The sequence below is a fragment of the Salvelinus alpinus genome, chromosome 5, assembly GCF_045679555.1.
Source record: "Salvelinus alpinus chromosome 5, SLU_Salpinus.1, whole genome shotgun sequence".
In the NCBI taxonomy this organism is placed as follows: domain Eukaryota; kingdom Metazoa; phylum Chordata; class Actinopteri; order Salmoniformes; family Salmonidae; genus Salvelinus; species Salvelinus alpinus.
In genome coordinates this window covers 9,557,581-9,574,383 of record NC_092090.1, presented here as the reverse complement: position 1 = coordinate 9,574,383, position 16,803 = coordinate 9,557,581, and the positions used below count along the sequence as shown (strand labels likewise).

General features: G+C 47.2%; 1 long non-coding RNA gene across 1 annotated transcript; it reads right to left on the bottom strand.

The window, feature by feature from the left end:
- Positions 1 to 15,656: 15,656 nt before the first annotated feature.
- On the bottom strand, positions 15,657 to 16,601 carry LOC139575189 (uncharacterized). The gene is made up of 2 exons (XR_011674900.1): positions 16,542 to 16,601; positions 15,657 to 16,293 (listed from the first exon to the last, which is right to left on the bottom strand). It is a non-coding gene; the product is annotated as an uncharacterized lncRNA (long non-coding RNA).
- Positions 16,602 to 16,803: the final 202 nt, after the last annotated feature.

The following is a 16,803-nucleotide window of genomic DNA, read 5'->3' as shown; positions in this document are numbered from 1 at the left end:
GGAAGCTACTCTACAGACAGTCGTTACGGTTTAACGACTTAGAATTAGTATTGTTCAAGTGTACAGTAGCTGTCATCCATATAAACAGTGATACTGAGACTGACTAAGTCTGGTTATCGTCCAGTCTGGTTATCGTCCAGTCTGGTTATCGTCCAGTCTGGTTATCGTCCAGTCTGGTTATCGTCCATATAGACAGTGATACTGAGACTGACTAAGTCTGGTTATCATCCAGTCTGGTTATCATCCATATAGACAGTGATACTGAGACTGACTAAGTCTGTTAATCATCCAGTCTGGTTATCATCCAGTCTGGTTATCATCCATATAGAAGACGATATCTAGTTTGACCACTTGCATTGATTCTTCAGAGTTTTAGATGTTGGTGGGGGGTGCTGACGTATGGAATTGTTTTAAGATGGTCAAACTATGGATCATCCAGCTATTTGATTTGGAATTAAGAACCCTTTAGGTAAAAAAAAATATATATATATTGTTTTTGGCCTTTGGTACTATAGCCCATAGAAACATATCGAATAACACATAAATGTCAAAATGGACAGTCAAAAAATAAATCATAAGGAACCAGGTTTACAAATGTCTTCCCTAAGTCTAGGGGATATATTCAGTACCTGTCAAAAGTTTGGACATGATTCCATATGTGTTACTTCAATCGTTTTTAGGCCATTCGGACGCTATAGACGTTTACCTGAGAAGACAGATTTCTTTGTTGTTGATGTCTCACGGTCTGACCAAACACCGCTTTACCTCTGTCACCTGTCACCTGTCACCTGTCACCTTTCACCTTTCACCCGCAGATGCGGAAGTGTGACACTGGCGGGTGCGGTGGATTGAGACACAGCAGAACTGATACCTCTAGCTGAAACGGATGGACTTTTGATGGGGATTGTTTTGTTCTGTCATTTAGATTGACGCACCGGTGCGTCGACTGACTCTAGGTTTTTTGTTTTTAACTTGTGAACCCCATGTTCAACGTATTGTTGCTGGAACAGATGGTTGAGATTCTCCATGTGATATTAATGATATATCTTGTTCCAGTGGGTAGCGCCGACCCTCTGCCTCTAAAATTATAATGTTATATCGTAAGAGATCGACAATAACAACATGTTTGAACCAAACAAAGGTCCTATTGTCTCTGAACCAAATGGTGTTGAGTAGAGGCCTACTAACTAATCAGCCAAACAGCTGAGCAGCAGACCAAAACCCAACCAGACAACACACACACACGCACGCATGTACGCACGCACGCACACGCACACACACACACACACGCACACACACACACACACACACACGCACACACACACACACACGCACACTTCTCACTTTTCTTGGCATCACACACAGGGAGAGTTGGACAGGGAAGGCAAACTCCACAAAGGAACAGAAGGGAAAGACTGAACCATTGGAGAACAAGTTACACACACACACACACACACACACACACACACACACACACACACACACACACACACACACACACACACACACACACACACACACACACACACACACACACACACACACACACATACACACGCACACGCACACAGTCACACACACGAGAGAGCTGTGGGGGACGAAGAGAGAGCTCTAAAGAGAGAGCTGTGGGGGACAAAGAGAGAGCTCTAAAGAGGGAGCTGTGGGGGACAAAGAGAGAGCTGTTGGGGACAAAGAGAGAGCTCTAAAGAGAGAACTGTGGGGGACAAAGAGAGAGCTGTGGGGGACAAAAAGAGAGCTGTAGGGGACAAAGGGAGAGCTCTAAAAAGAGAGCTGTGGGGGACAAAGAGAGAGCTCTAAAGAGAGAACTGTGGGGGACAAAGAGAGAGCTCTAACGAGAGAGCTGTGGGGGACAGAGTGAGAGCTCTAAAGAGAGAACTGTGGGGGACAAAGAGAGAGCTCTAAAGAGAGAATTGTGGGGGACAAAGAGAGAGCTGTGGGGGACAAAGAGAGAGCTGTGGGGGACAAAGAGAGAGCTCTAAAGAGAGAACTGTGGGGGACAAAGAGAGAGCTCTAAAGAGAGAGCTCTAAAGAGAGAACTATGGGGGACAAAGGGAGAACTGTGGGGGACAAAGAGAGAGCTCTAAAGAGAGAACTATGGGGGACAAAGAGAGAACTGTGGGGGACAAAGAGAGACCTCTAAAGAGAGAACCGTGGGGGCCAAAGAAGGAACTCTAAAGAGAGAACTGTGGGGGACAAAGAGAGAACTGTGGGGGACAAAGAGAGAACTGTGGGGGACAAAGAGAGACCTGTGGGGGACAAAGGGAGAACTCTAAAGAGAGAACTGTGGGGGACAAAGAGAGAGCTCTAAAGAGAGAGCTCTAAAGAGAGAGCTGTGGGGGACAAAGAGAGTTACCCTTCATCCTCCTCATGTTACCCTTCCTCCTCCTCATGTTCCCCTTCATCCTCCTCATGTTACCCTTCATCCTCCTCATGTTACCCTTCATTCTTCTCATGTTACCTTCATCCTCCTCATGTTACCCTTCATCCTCCTCATGTTACCCTTCATCCTCCTCGTGTTACCCTTCGTCCTCCTCATGTTCCCCTTCGTCCTCCTCATGTTACCCTTCGTCCTCCTCATGTTACCCTTCATCCTCCTCATGTTCCCCTTCATCCTCCTCATGTTCCCCTTCATCCTCCTCATGTTCCCCTTCATCCTCCTCATGTTCCCCTTCATCCTCCTCATGTTACCATTCATCCTCCTCATATTACCCTTCATCCTCCTCATGTTCCCCTTCATCCTCCTCATGTTACCCTTCATCCTCCTCATGTTCCCCTTCATCCTCCTCATGTTACCCTTCATCCTCCTCATGTTACCTTCATCCTCCTCATGTTCCCCTTCATCCTCCTCATGTTATCTTCATCCTCCTCATGTTCCCCTTCGTCCTCCTCATGTTACACTTCATCCTCCTCATGTTCCCCTTCATCCTCCTCATGTTCCCCTTTATCCTCCTCATGTTCCCCTTCATCCTCCTCATGTTCCCCTTCATCCTCCTCATGTTACCCTTCATCCTCCTCATGTTACCCTTCATCCTCCTCATGTTACCCTTCCTCCTCCTCATGTTCCCCTTCATCCTCCTCATGTTACCCTTCATCCTCCTCATGTTACCCTTCATCCTTCTCATGTTACCTTCATCCTCCTCATGTTACCCTTCATCCTCCTCATGTTACACTTCATCCTCCTCATGTTCCCCTTCGTCCTCCTCATGTTCCCCTTCATCCTCCTCATGTTACCCTTCATCCTCCTCATGTTACCCTTCATCCTCCTCATGTTACCCTTCATCCTCCTCATGTTACCCTTCATCCTCCTCATGTTACCCTTCATCCTCCTCATGTTACCCTTCATCCTTCTCATGTTACCTTCATCCTCCTCATGTTACCCTTCATCCTCCTCATGTTACCCTTCATCCTCCTCATGTTCCCCTTCGTCCTCCTCATGTTCCCCTTCATCCTCCTCATGTTACCCTTCATCCTCCTCATGTTACCCTTCATCCTCCTCATGTTACCCTTCATCCTCCTCATGTTCCCCTTCATCCTCCTCATGTTCCCCTTCGTCCTCCTCTTGTTACCCTTCGTCCTCCTCATGTTACCTTTCATCCTCCTCATGTTCCCCTTCATCCTCCTCATGTTCCCCTTCATCCTCCTCATGTTCCCCTTCATCCTCCTCATGTTACCCTTCATCCTCCTCATGTTCCCCTTCATCCTCCTCATGTTACCTTCATCCTCCTCATGTTCCCCTTCGTCCTCCTCATGTTACCCTTCATCCTCCTCATGTTCCCCTTCATCCTCCTCATATTCCCCTTCATCCTTCTCATGTTCCCCTTCATCCTCCTCATGTTCCCCTTCATCCTCCTCATGTTCCCCTTCATCCTCCTCATGTTACCCTTCATCCTCCTCATGTTACCCTTCATCCTCCTCATGTTACCCTTCCTCCTCCTCATGTTCCCCTTCATCCTCCTCATGTTACCCTTCATCCTCCTCATGTTACCCTTCATCCTTCTCATGTTACCTTCATCCTCCTCATGTTACCCTTCATCCTCCTCATGTTACCCTTCATCCTCCTCATGTTACCCTTCATCCTCCTCATGTTCCCCTTCATCCTCCTCATATTCCCCTTCATCCTTCTCATGTTCCCCTTCATCCTCCTCATGTTCCCCTTCATCCTCCTCATGTTCCCCTTCATCTTCCTCATTTTCCCCTTCATCCTCCTCATGTTACACTTCATCCTCCTCATGTTACCCTTCATCCTTCTCATGTTACCTTCATCCTCCTCATGTTACCCTTCATCCTCCTCATGTTACCCTTCATCCTCCTCATGTTCCCCTTCATCCTCCTCATATTCCCCTTCATCCTTCTCATGTTCCCCTTCATCCTCCTCATGTTCCCCTTCATCCTCCTCATGTTCCCCTTCATCTTCCTCATTTTCCCCTTCATCCTCCTCATGTTACACTTCATCCTCCTCATGTTACCCTTCATCCTTCTCATGTTACCTTCATCTTCCTCATGTTACCCTTCATCCTCCTCATGTTACCCTTCATCCTCCTCATGTTACCCTTCATCCTTCTCATGTTACCTTCATCCTCCTCATGTTCCCCTTCATCCTCCTCATGTTACCCTTCATCCTCCTCATGTTACCCTTCATCCTCCTCATGTTACCCTTCGTCCTCCTCATGTTCCCCTTCGTCCTCCTCATGTTCCCCTTCGTCCTCCTCATGTTACCCTTCGTCCTCCTCATGTTACCCTTCATCCTCCTCATGTTCCCCTTCATCCTCCTCATGTTCCCCTTCATCCTCCTCATGTTCCCCTTCATCCTCCTCTTGATCCCCTTCATCCTCCTCATGTTACCATTCATCCTCCTCATGTTACCATTCATCCTCCTCATGTTACCTTCATCCTCCTCATGTTCCCCTTCATCCTCCTCATGTTACCTTCATCCTCCTCATGTTCCCCTTCGTCCTCCTCATGTTACCCTTCATCCTCCTCATGTTCCCCTTCATCCTCCTCATGTTCACTTTATCCTCCTCATGTTCCCCTTTATCCTCCTCATGTTCCCCTTTATCCTCCTCATGTTCCCCTTCATCCTCCTCATGTTACCCTTCATCCTCCTCATGTTACCCTTCATCCTCCTCATGTTACCCTTCCTCCTCCTCATGTTCCCCTTCATCCTCCTCATGTTACCCTTCATCCTCCTCATGTTACCCTTCATCCTCCTCATGTTACCCTTCATCCTCCTCATGTTACCCTTCATCCTCCTCATGTTCCCCTTCGTCCTCCTCATGTTCCCCTTCGTCCTCCTCTTGTTACCCTTCGTCCTCCTCATGTTACCCTTCATCCACCTCATGTTCCCCTTCATCCTCCTCATGTTCCCCTTCATCCTCCTCATGTTCCCCTTCATCCTCCTCATGTTACCCTTCATCCTCCTCATGTGCCCCTTCATCCTCCTCATGTTACCTTCATCCTCCTCATGTTCCCCTTCGTCCTCCTCATGTTACCCTTCATCCTCCTCATGTTCCCCTTCATCCTCCTCATATTCCCCTTCATCCTCCTCATGTTCCCCTTCATCCTCCTCATGTTCCACTTCATCCTCCTCATGTTCCACTTCATCCTCCTCATGTTACCCTTCATCCTCCTCATGTTCCCCTTCATCCTCCTCATGTTACCCTTCATCCTCCTCATGTTACCCTTCATCATCCTCATGTTACCCTTCATCCTTCTCATGTTACCTTCATCCTCCTCATGTTCCCCTTCATCCTCCTCATGTTACCCTTCATCTTCCTCATGTTACCCTTCATCCTCCTCATGTTACCCTTCGTCCTCCTCATGTTCCCCTTCGTCCTCCTCATGTTCCCCTTCGTCCTCCTCATGTTACCCTTCGTCCTCCTCATGTTACCCTTCATCCTCCTCATGTTCCCCTTCATCCTCCTCATGTTCCCCTTCATCCTCCTCATGTTCCCCTTCATCCTCCTCTTGATCCCCTTCATCCTCCTCATGTTACCATTCATCCTCCTCATGTTACCCTTCATCCTCCTCATGTTACCTTCATCCTCCTCATGTTCCCCTTCATCCTCCTCATGTTACCTTCATCCTCCTCATGTTCCCCTTCGTCCTCCTCATGTTACCCTTCATCCTCCTCATGTTCCCCTTCATCCTCCTCATGTTCACTTTATCCTCCTCATGTTCCCCTTTATCCTCCTCATGTTCCCCTTTATCCTCCTCATGTTCCCCTTCATCCTCCTCATGTTACCCTTCATCCTCCTCATGTTACCCTTCATCCTCCTCATGTTACCCTTCCTCCTCCTCATGTTCCCCTTCATCCTCCTCATGTTACCCTTCATCCTCCTCATGTTACCCTTCATCCTCCTCATGTTACCCTTCATCCTCCTCATGTTACCCTTCATCCTCCTCATGTTCCCCTTCGTCCTCCTCATGTTCCCCTTCGTCCTCCTCATGTTACCCTTCATCCTCCTCATGTTACCCTTCATCCTCCTCATGTTCCCCTTCGTCCTCCTCATGTTACCCTTCATCCTCCTCATGTTCCCCTTCATCCTCCTCATATTCCCCTTCATCCTCCTCATGTTCCCCTTCATCCTCCTCATGTTCCACTTCATCCTCCTCATGTTCCACTTCATCCTCCTCATGTTACCCTTCATCCTCCTCATGTTCCCCTTCATCCTCCTCTTGTTACCCTTCATCCTCCTCATGTTACCCTTCATCCTCCTCATGTTCCCCTTCATCCTCCTCATGTTACCCTTCATCCTCCTCATGTTACTATTCATCCTCCTCATGTTACCCTTCATCCTCCTCATGTTACCCTTCATCCTCCTCATGTTACCCTTCATCCTCCTCATGTTCCCCTTCATCCTCCTCATGTTACCCTTCATCCTCCTCATGTTACCTTCATCCTCCTCATGTTCCCCTTCATCCTCCTCTTGTTACCCTTCCTCCTCCTCATGTTACCTTCATCCTCCTCATGTTCCCCTTCATCCTCCTCATGTTACCTTCATCCTCCTCATGTTCCCCTTCGTCCTCCTCATGTTCCCCTTCATCCTCCTCATGTTCCCCTTCATCCTCCTCATGTTACCTTCATCCTCCTCATGTTCCCCTTCGTCCTCCTCATGTTACCCTTCATCCTCCTCATGTTCCCCTTCATCCTCCTCATGTTCCCTTTATCCTCCTCATGTTCCCCTTTATCCTCCTCATGTTCCCCTTTATCCTCCTCATGTTCCCCTTCATCCTCCTCATGTTACCCTTCATCCTCCTCATGTTACCCTTCATCCTCCTCATGTTACCCTTCCTCCTCCTCATGTTCCCCTTCATCCTCCTCATGTTCCCCTTCATCCTCCTCATGTTACCCTTCATCCTCCTCATGTTTCCCTTCATCCTCCTCATGTTACCCTTCATCCTCCTCATGTTCCCCTTCATCCTCCTCATGTTCCCCTTCATCCTCCTCATGTTACCCTTCATCCTCCTCATGTTCCCCTTCATCCTCCTCATGTTCCCCTTCATCCTCCTCATGTTTCCCTTCATCCTCCTCATGTTTCCCTTCGTCCTCCTCATGTCCCCTTCATCCTCCTCATGTTACCTTCATCCTCCTCATGTTCCCCTTCGTCCTCCTCATGTTACCCTTCATCCTCCTCATGTTCCCCTTCATCCTCCTCATGTTCCCCTTCATCCTCCTCATGTTCCCCTTCATCCTCCTCATGTTACCCTTCATCCTCCTCATGTTACCCTTCATCCTCCTCATGTTACCCTTCATCCTCCTCATGTTACCCTTCATCCTCCTCATGTTACCCTTCATCCTTCTCATGTTACCTTCATCCTCCTCATGTTCCCCTTCATCCTCCTCATGTTACCCTTCATCTTCCTCATGTTACCCTTCATCCTCCTCATGTTACCCTTCGTCCTCCTCATGTTCCCCTTCGTCCTCCTCATGTTCCCCTTCGTCCTCCTCATGTTACCCTTCGTCCTCCTCATGTTACCCTTCATCCTCCTCATGTTCCCCTTCATCCTCCTCATGTTCCCCTTCATCCTCCTCATGTTCCCCTTCATCCTCCTCTTGATCCCCTTCATCCTCCTCATGTTACCATTCATCCTCCTCATGTTACCCTTCATCCTCCTCATGTTACCTTCATCCTCCTCATGTTCCCCTTCATCCTCCTCATGTTACCTTCATCCTCCTCATGTTCCCCTTCGTCCTCCTCATGTTACCCTTCATCCTCCTCATGTTCCCCTTCATCCTCCTCATGTTCACTTTATCCTCCTCATGTTCCCCTTTATCCTCCTCATGTTCCCCTTTATCCTCCTCATGTTCCCCTTCATCCTCCTCATGTTACCCTTCATCCTCCTCATGTTACCCTTCATCCTCCTCATGTTACCCTTCCTCCTCCTCATGTTCCCCTTCATCCTCCTCATGTTACCCTTCATCCTCCTCATGTTACCCTTCATCCTCCTCATGTTACCCTTCATCCTCCTCATGTTACCCTTCATCCTCCTCATGTTCCCCTTCGTCCTCCTCATGTTCCCCTTCGTCCTCCTCATGTTACCCTTCATCCTCCTCATGTTACCCTTCATCCTCCTCATGTTCCCCTTCGTCCTCCTCATGTTACCCTTCATCCTCCTCATGTTCCCCTTCATCCTCCTCATATTCCCCTTCATCCTCCTCATGTTCCCCTTCATCCTCCTCATGTTCCACTTCATCCTCCTCATGTTCCACTTCATCCTCCTCATGTTACCCTTCATCCTCCTCATGTTCCCCTTCATCCTCCTCTTGTTACCCTTCATCCTCCTCATGTTACCCTTCATCCTCCTCATGTTTCCCTTCATCCTCCTCATGTTACCCTTCATCCTCCTCATGTTACTATTCATCCTCCTCATGTTACCCTTCATCCTCCTCATGTTACCCTTCATCCTCCTCATGTTACCCTTCATCCTCCTCATGTTCCCCTTCATCCTCCTCATGTTACCCTTCATCCTCCTCATGTTACCTTCATCCTCCTCATGTTCCCCTTCATCCTCCTCTTGTTACCCTTCCTCCTCCTCATGTTACCTTCATCCTCCTCATGTTCCCCTTCATCCTCCTCATGTTACCTTCATCCTCCTCATGTTCCCCTTCGTCCTCCTCATGTTCCCCTTCATCCTCCTCATGTTCCCCTTCATCCTCCTCATGTTACCTTCATCCTCCTCATGTTCCCCTTCGTCCTCCTCATGTTACCCTTCATCCTCCTCATGTTCCCCTTCATCCTCCTCATGTTCCCCTTTATCCTCCTCATGTTCCCCTTTATCCTCCTCATGTTCCCCTTCATCCTCCTCATGTTACCCTTCATCCTCCTCATGTTCCCCTTCATCCTCCTCATGTTCCCCTTCATCCTCCTCATGTTCCCCTTCATCCTCCTCATGTTCCACTTCATCCTCCTCATGTTCCACTTCATCCTCCTCATGTTCCCCTTCATCCTCCTCATGTTACCCTTCATCCTCCTCATGTTCCCCTTCATCCTCCTCATGTTCCCCTTCATCCTCCTCACGTTTCCTTCATCCTCCTCATGTTTCCCTTCGTCCTCCTCATGTACCCCTTCATCCTCCTCATGTTCCCCTTCGTCCTCCTCATGTTACCCTTCATCCTCATGTTCCCCTTCATCCTCCTCATGTTCCCCTTCATCCTCCTCATGTTACCCTTCATCCTCCTCATGTTACTATTCATCCTCCTCTTGTTACCCTTCATCCTCCTCATGTTACCCTTCATCCTCCTCATGTTCCCCTTCATCCCCCTCATGTTACCCTTCATCCTCCTCATGTTACTATTCATCCTCCTCATGTTACCCTTCATCCTCCTCATGTTACCCTTCATCCTCCTCATGTTACCCTTCATCCTCCTCATGTTCCCCTTCATCCTCCTCATGTTACCCTTCATCCTCCTCATGTTACCTTCATCCTCCTCATGTTCCCCTTCATCCTCCTCTTGTTACCCTTCCTCCTCCTCATGTTACCTTCATCCTCCTCATGTTCCCCTTCATCCTCCTCATGTTACCTTCATCCTCCTCATGTTCCCCTTCGTCCTCCTCATGTTCCCCTTCATCCTCCTCATGTTCCCCTTCATCCTCCTCATGTTACCTTCATCCTCCTCATGTTCCCCTTCGTCCTCCTCATGTTACCCTTCATCCTCCTCATGTTCCCCTTCATCCTCCTCATGTTCCCCTTCATCCTCCTCATGTTACCCTTCATCCTCCTCATGTTACCTTCATCCTCCTCATGTTCCCCTTCATCCTCCTCTTGTTACCCTTCCTCCTCCTCATGTTACCTTCATCCTCCTCATGTTCCCCTTCATCCTCCTCATGTTCCCCTTCATCCTCCTCATGTTCCCCTTCATCCTCCTCATGTTCCCCTTCATCCTCCTCATGTTCCACTTCATCCTCCTCATGTTCCACTTCATCCTCCTCATGTTCCCCTTCATCCTCCTCATGTTACCCTTCATCCTCCTCATGTTCCCCTTCATCCTCCTCATGTTCCCCTTCATCCTCCTCACGTTTCCTTCATCCTCCTCATGTTTCCCTTCGTCCTCCTCATGTACCCCTTCATCCTCCTCATGTTCCCCTTCGTCCTCCTCATGTTACCCTTCATCCTCATGTTCCCCTTCATCCTCCTCATGTTCCCCTTCATCCTCCTCATGTTCCCCTTCATCCTCCTCATGTTACCCTTCATCCTCCTCATGTTACCCTTCATCCTCCTCATGTTACCCTTCCTCCTCCTCATGTTACCCTTCATCCTCCTCATGTTCCCCTTCATCCTCCTCATGTTCCCCTTCATCCTCCTCATGTTACCCTTTATCCTCCTCATGTTACCCTTTATCCTCCTCATGTTACCCTTCATCCTCCTCATGTTACCCTTCATTCTCCTCATGTTCCCTTTCATCCTCCTCATGTTACCCTTCATCCTCCTCATGTTACCCTTCATCCTCCTCATGTTACCCTTCATCCTCCTCATGTTACCCTTTATCCTCCTCATGTTACCCTTCATCCTCCTCATGTTACCCTTCATTCTCCTCATGTTCCCTTTCATCCTCCTCATGTTACCCTTCATCCTCCTCATGTTACCCTTCATCCTCCTCATGTTACCCTTCATCCTCCTCATGTTACCCTTCATCCTGCTCATGTTACCCTTCATCCTCCTCATGATACCCTTCCTCCTCCTCATGTTACCCTTCATCCTCCTCATGTTCCCCTTCGTCCTACTCATGTTCCCCTTCGTCCTCCTCTTGTTACCCTTCGTCCTCCTCATGTTACCCTTCATCCACCTCATGTTCCCCTTCATCCTCCTCATGTTCCCCTTCATCCTCCTCATGTTCCCCTTCATCCTCCTCATGTTACCCTTCATCCTCCTCATGTGCCCCTTCATCCTCCTCATGTTACCTTCATCCTCCTCATGTTCCCCTTCGTCCTCCTCATGTTACCCTTCATCCTCCTCATGTTCCCCTTCATCCTCCTCATATTCCCCTTCATCCTCCTCATGTTCCCCTTCATCCTCCTCATGTTCCACTTCATCCTCCTCATGTTCCCCTTCATCCTCCTCATGTTACCCCTCATCCTCCTCATGTTCCCCTTCATCCTCCTCATGTTCCACTTCATCCTCCTCATGTTCCCCTTCATCCTCCTCATGTTACCCCTCATCCTCCTCATGTTCCCCTTCATCCTCCTCATGTTACCCTTCATCCTCCTCATGTTACCATTCATCCTCCTCATGTTACCCTTCATCCTCCTCATGTTACCCTTCATCCTCCTCATGTTACCCTTCATCCTCCTCATGTTCCCCTTCATCCTCCTCATGTTACCCTTCATCCTCCTCATGTTACCTTCATCCTCCTCATGTTCCCCTTCATCCTCCTCTTGTTACCCTTCCTCCTCCTCATGTTACCTTCATCCTCCTCATGTTCCCCTTCATCCTCCTCATGTTACCTTCATCCTCCTCATGTTCCCCTTCGTCCTCCTCATGTTCCCCTTCATCCTCCTCATGTTCCCCTTCATCCTCCTCATGTTACCTTCATCCTCCTCATGTTCCCCTTCGTCCTCCTCATGTTACCCTTCATCCTCCTCATGTTCCCCTTCATCCTCCTCATGTTCCCCTTTATCCTCCTCATGTTCCCCTTCATCCTCCTCATGTTACCCTTCATCCTCCTCATGTTTCCCTTCATCCTCCTCATGTTCCCCTTCATCCTCCTCATGTTCCCCTTCATCCTCCTCACGTTTCCTTCATCCTCCTCATGTTCCACTTCGTCCTCCTCATGTACCCCTTCATCCTCCTCATGTTCCCCTTCGTCCTCCTCATGTTACCCTTCATCCTCATGTTCCCCTTCATCTTCCTCATGTTCCCCTTCATCCTCCTCATGTTCCCCTTCATCCTCCTCATGTTCCCCTTCATCCTCCTCATGTTACCCTTCATCCTCCTCATGTTGCCCTTCATCCTCCTCATGTTACCCTTCCTCCTCCTCATGTTACCCTTCATCCTCCTCATGTTCCCCTTCATCCTCCTCATGTTCCCCTTCATCCTCCTCATGTTACCCTTTATCCTCCTCATGTTACCCTTTATCCTCCTCATGTTACCCTTCATCCTCCTCATGTTACCCTTCATCCTCCTCATGTTCCCTTTCAACCTCCTCATGTTACCCTTCATCCTCCTCATGTTACCCTTCATCCTCCTCATGTTCCCCTTCATCCTCCTCATGTTACCCTTCATCCTGCTCATGTTACCCTTCATCCTCCTCATGATACCCTTCCTCCTCCTCATGTTACCCTTCATCCTCCTCATGTTACCCTACATCCTCCTCATGTTACCCTACATCCTCCTCATGTTCCCCTTCATCCTCCTCATGTTCCCCTTCATCCTCCTCATGTTACCCTTCATCCTCCTCATGTTCCCCTTCATCCTCCACATGTTTCTTCATCCTCCTCATTTTACCCTTCCTCCTCCTCATGTTACCCTTCATCCTCCTCATGATACCCTTCATCCTCCTCATGATACCCTTCATCCTCCTCATGTTCCCCTTCATCCTCCTCATGTTCCTTCATCCTCCTCATTTTACCCTTCCTCCTCCTCATGTTACCCTTCATCCTCCTCATGTTACCCTTCATCCTCCTCATGATACCCTTCATCCTCCTCATGTTCCCCTTCATCCTCCTCTGTCTGCCTCCTTTCTCTTCTTCTGTGTTTCTCCGTCCAGATAGGGAGAAGAGTAATGCCCAAAACACTCCCTTCCACTGAAACATGCACACACACACGCACACACATGCACACACACACACACGCACGCACGCACACACACACACACCCACGCTCACACACGCGCATTTGCACACACACTCCCTCGAGAGCGATCCACCCCTCTCTCTTCACCCCCTCACGGGACCCACAAACTCACAAACACTCCACAAAAACGTTACCACGGCAACATGACAAAGCACGCACGCCTGCAGATGCAGCCTAATTCTTTAATGATTACATGTAAGACTTCTGTTGAAGAAAGAAATCTCACACACACACACACCCCCACTTACACACACATGGTTGGATACACACACTGGTTGGAAAAAGTAATCTCCCAGTACCCTCCGTTGCTTGGTACCCCCCCCCCCCCCCCATCCATGTTGCCAGGTCCCCTTGTAAAACAGTTCTGGTGGAAAACAGAGTAAAACTCACAGGGCATAAAAATTCCAGACAAATGGTCTGCCTCCCAAATGGCCCACTATTCCCTATGGAGCCCTTTGGGTATTTGCCTGGCACCCTACTCCCTATAGAGCCCTATGGAAATGTAGTGCACTACATAGGGGACAGGGTGCCATCTGGGAGGCAGACATGGAGCCTCGGCTTTAAGGTCAAACACTGACGTCAGGCATGTCTGGTGAAACGAGGAGGGACCGTTAGACTTCATTGAAACCAGGGAGGGTCTGAAGTTGCCTATTTCATGCTGTATTTAACCAATACTCTTCAGCACTTATCCTGTTTCAAGAGGGGATGTTGTGGTGAATTTGACTAGTTTGGGTGAATTTAGTTGTTCGGGGTACTCAGCGTGTAATATACAATGTGGGAGGGTATGTGCTCACGTACATGTCATTCCAGAAAAGCCTAATCAGCTGTTCTCTCTCCGTGAAGATTTCTGCATGAGCCATGCAATGATTTCGCAGCTGCCCGAACTGAAATGGGACACTTTTAATCTGTCCTATCTAACAAGACACAGGCACAGTTGAGTCAGAGGGCTGTCAAACTGAAAAGGGACACTTTTAATCTGTCCTATCTAACAAGACACAGACACAGTTGAGTCAGAGGGACGTCCTTAGTAGCACATTATTCTTCTTGTATCCGTTTGTCTTCTCAAAATCCCCCCGTTAGAAACACTTAGTCTGTCCTTGACATTTGTAGAGAAACAATGACAGTTTGTAACATAACATCATGGCCACAGCTGACTGAACCAGAGATACTCTTCTGGACTGTAGATATCATACCTGACTGAACCAGAGATACTCTTCTGGACTGTAGATATCATACCTGACTGAACCAGAGACTCTTCTGGACTGTAGATATCATACCTGACTGAACCAGAGACTCTTCTGGACTGTAGATATCATACCTGACTGAACCAGAGACTCTTCTGGACTGTAGATATCATACCTGACTGAACCAGAGACTCTCTTCTGGACTGTAGATATCATACCTGACTGAACCAGAGATACTCTTCTGGACTGTAGATATCATACCTGACTGAACCAGAGACTCTTCTGGACTGTAGATATCATACCTGACTGAACCAGAGACTCTTCTGGACTGTAGATATCATACCTGACTGAACCAGAGATTCTCTTCTGGACCTGGGTGTAAATACTATTTCAAATAATTTAATAATGTATCTGATCCTAGGCTTAATGGACCTATAGAATAGTTCCAAAAATGTAAGCCATTCCAGGAAGGCTAAAGAAAACTATAAAAGTAATTAACAGATTTCAGATAATATTTGAACCCAGGTCTGGTTGAGAGACAATAATCCTTTGAGTCACGAATGGAAGCATGAGGTAATTCACACACCTACTGAAGTTATTTCCTAGACCCAGTGATGACGTAACGTTTGAGGCAACAATTTAACTAAGAACAATGTTGGCTCTCACCTACTGCATTGTGTAGCACATGTGTTTTCAATCAGGTCCTCTCGTCATACAGTATAACATTGGCTACAACACTGTCTGTCTCTCAGCCCTGGTGTGGATTTGGTATCACAGCATGGTCTATATAGCTCCGAGTCAGTGGTGTAAAGTACTTACTTTTAAGTAAAAAATACTTTGAAGTACTACTTAAGTAGTTTTTTGGGGTATCTGTACTTTACTTTACTATTTATATTTTTTACAACTTTTACTTTTACTTCACTACAATAATGTACTTTTTACTTCATACATTTTCCCTGACAACCAAAAGTACTAGTTACATTTTGAATGTTTTGCAGGACAGGAAAATGGTCCAATTCACACACTTAGCAAGAGAACATCCCTACTGCCTCCGATTTGGCGGACTCACTTAACACAAATGCTTTGTTTATAAATGATGTCTGAGTATTGGAGTGTCCCCCTTGCAATCCGTAAAAAAATAAAAATAATGGTGCCGTCTGATTTGCTTAACCCATTTAATCCCTACATATTTCCCAGACATGAAAATATCCAAATCATGTGTCATTAGCAACCCGTTGAAGTAATCAATGATTTTTTTTGGAAATGTTCATGGAAAAGTAGGTGGAAAAAGTGTGTTTTTATGGTCGGTCACAATTGTGACCGGTGGGATAATGTGACGTACACTGAATTAACATATTTCTCCTATGCAGTCATCAAAATGCTTTTAAAACTCTGTCACTGACAGTCCCCAGCATTGCCTCTAGAATGCCTCGTCACATTCTAGTGTGACTATTTTACATATCAAAAACCCTTAATACCGATATGAATACTGAGAGAAAAAACAAAACAAACAAAAACAACCATCAAAGTATTTCAACATTGTTACTTGGTGGTGAGGAGGTAGGTCATCATCACTGATAAGGTTGTTCCTGTCATGATCTGTTTGTGATAGGTTCAGCGTACACATTCAACCAGTCTGGCTGGCCAATGGCCTGTCTCCCCCTCATAGTCCATATCTGACCCATCGCTATCACAATCACTGAGGACAGCATTTTTCTCATTTTGAGAGAGAACTGCAATGTTGCACGCCTTGTCTGGGCGGTCACCTAGATCCAACATATCCAGAACTTGACTCAAACTAAATGAAAGAACAGAGTAGAAAGTTAGGTAGAACAATAACTATGTACGTGTATAAGTATGTGTATACCTAGATGCACTGTGTTAATCCCGCCGGTCACTATTGTTGCCGTCAACATGTTTACTCATTCTGTGACCACACTGAACAAAGTTGAGTAATTACAAATGCATATATCAATACTAGACATCTTAAAGATGATGTGTGCCAAAGATCTTTGTCCTATCTTTATAGTAATATACTTTACTAACATTTAGTTTGGGAGTTTTGATGCAGCCATCGTCTTCTCATCGTGCAACCAGGAAGTAAACAGCTCTGGTCATGTGACAATTTACACTAAACATGTGACACTGCACATCTTTCATTGAGACCCTCTTTTTTATTTCAATATTTGCTGGAAATGATTTGATACGTCATTCAGTAACATGTTTAGAGACTTATAACTGGAAATGATTTGATACGTCATTCAGTAACATGTTTAGAGCCTTATAACTGGAAACGCTTTTTTAATTA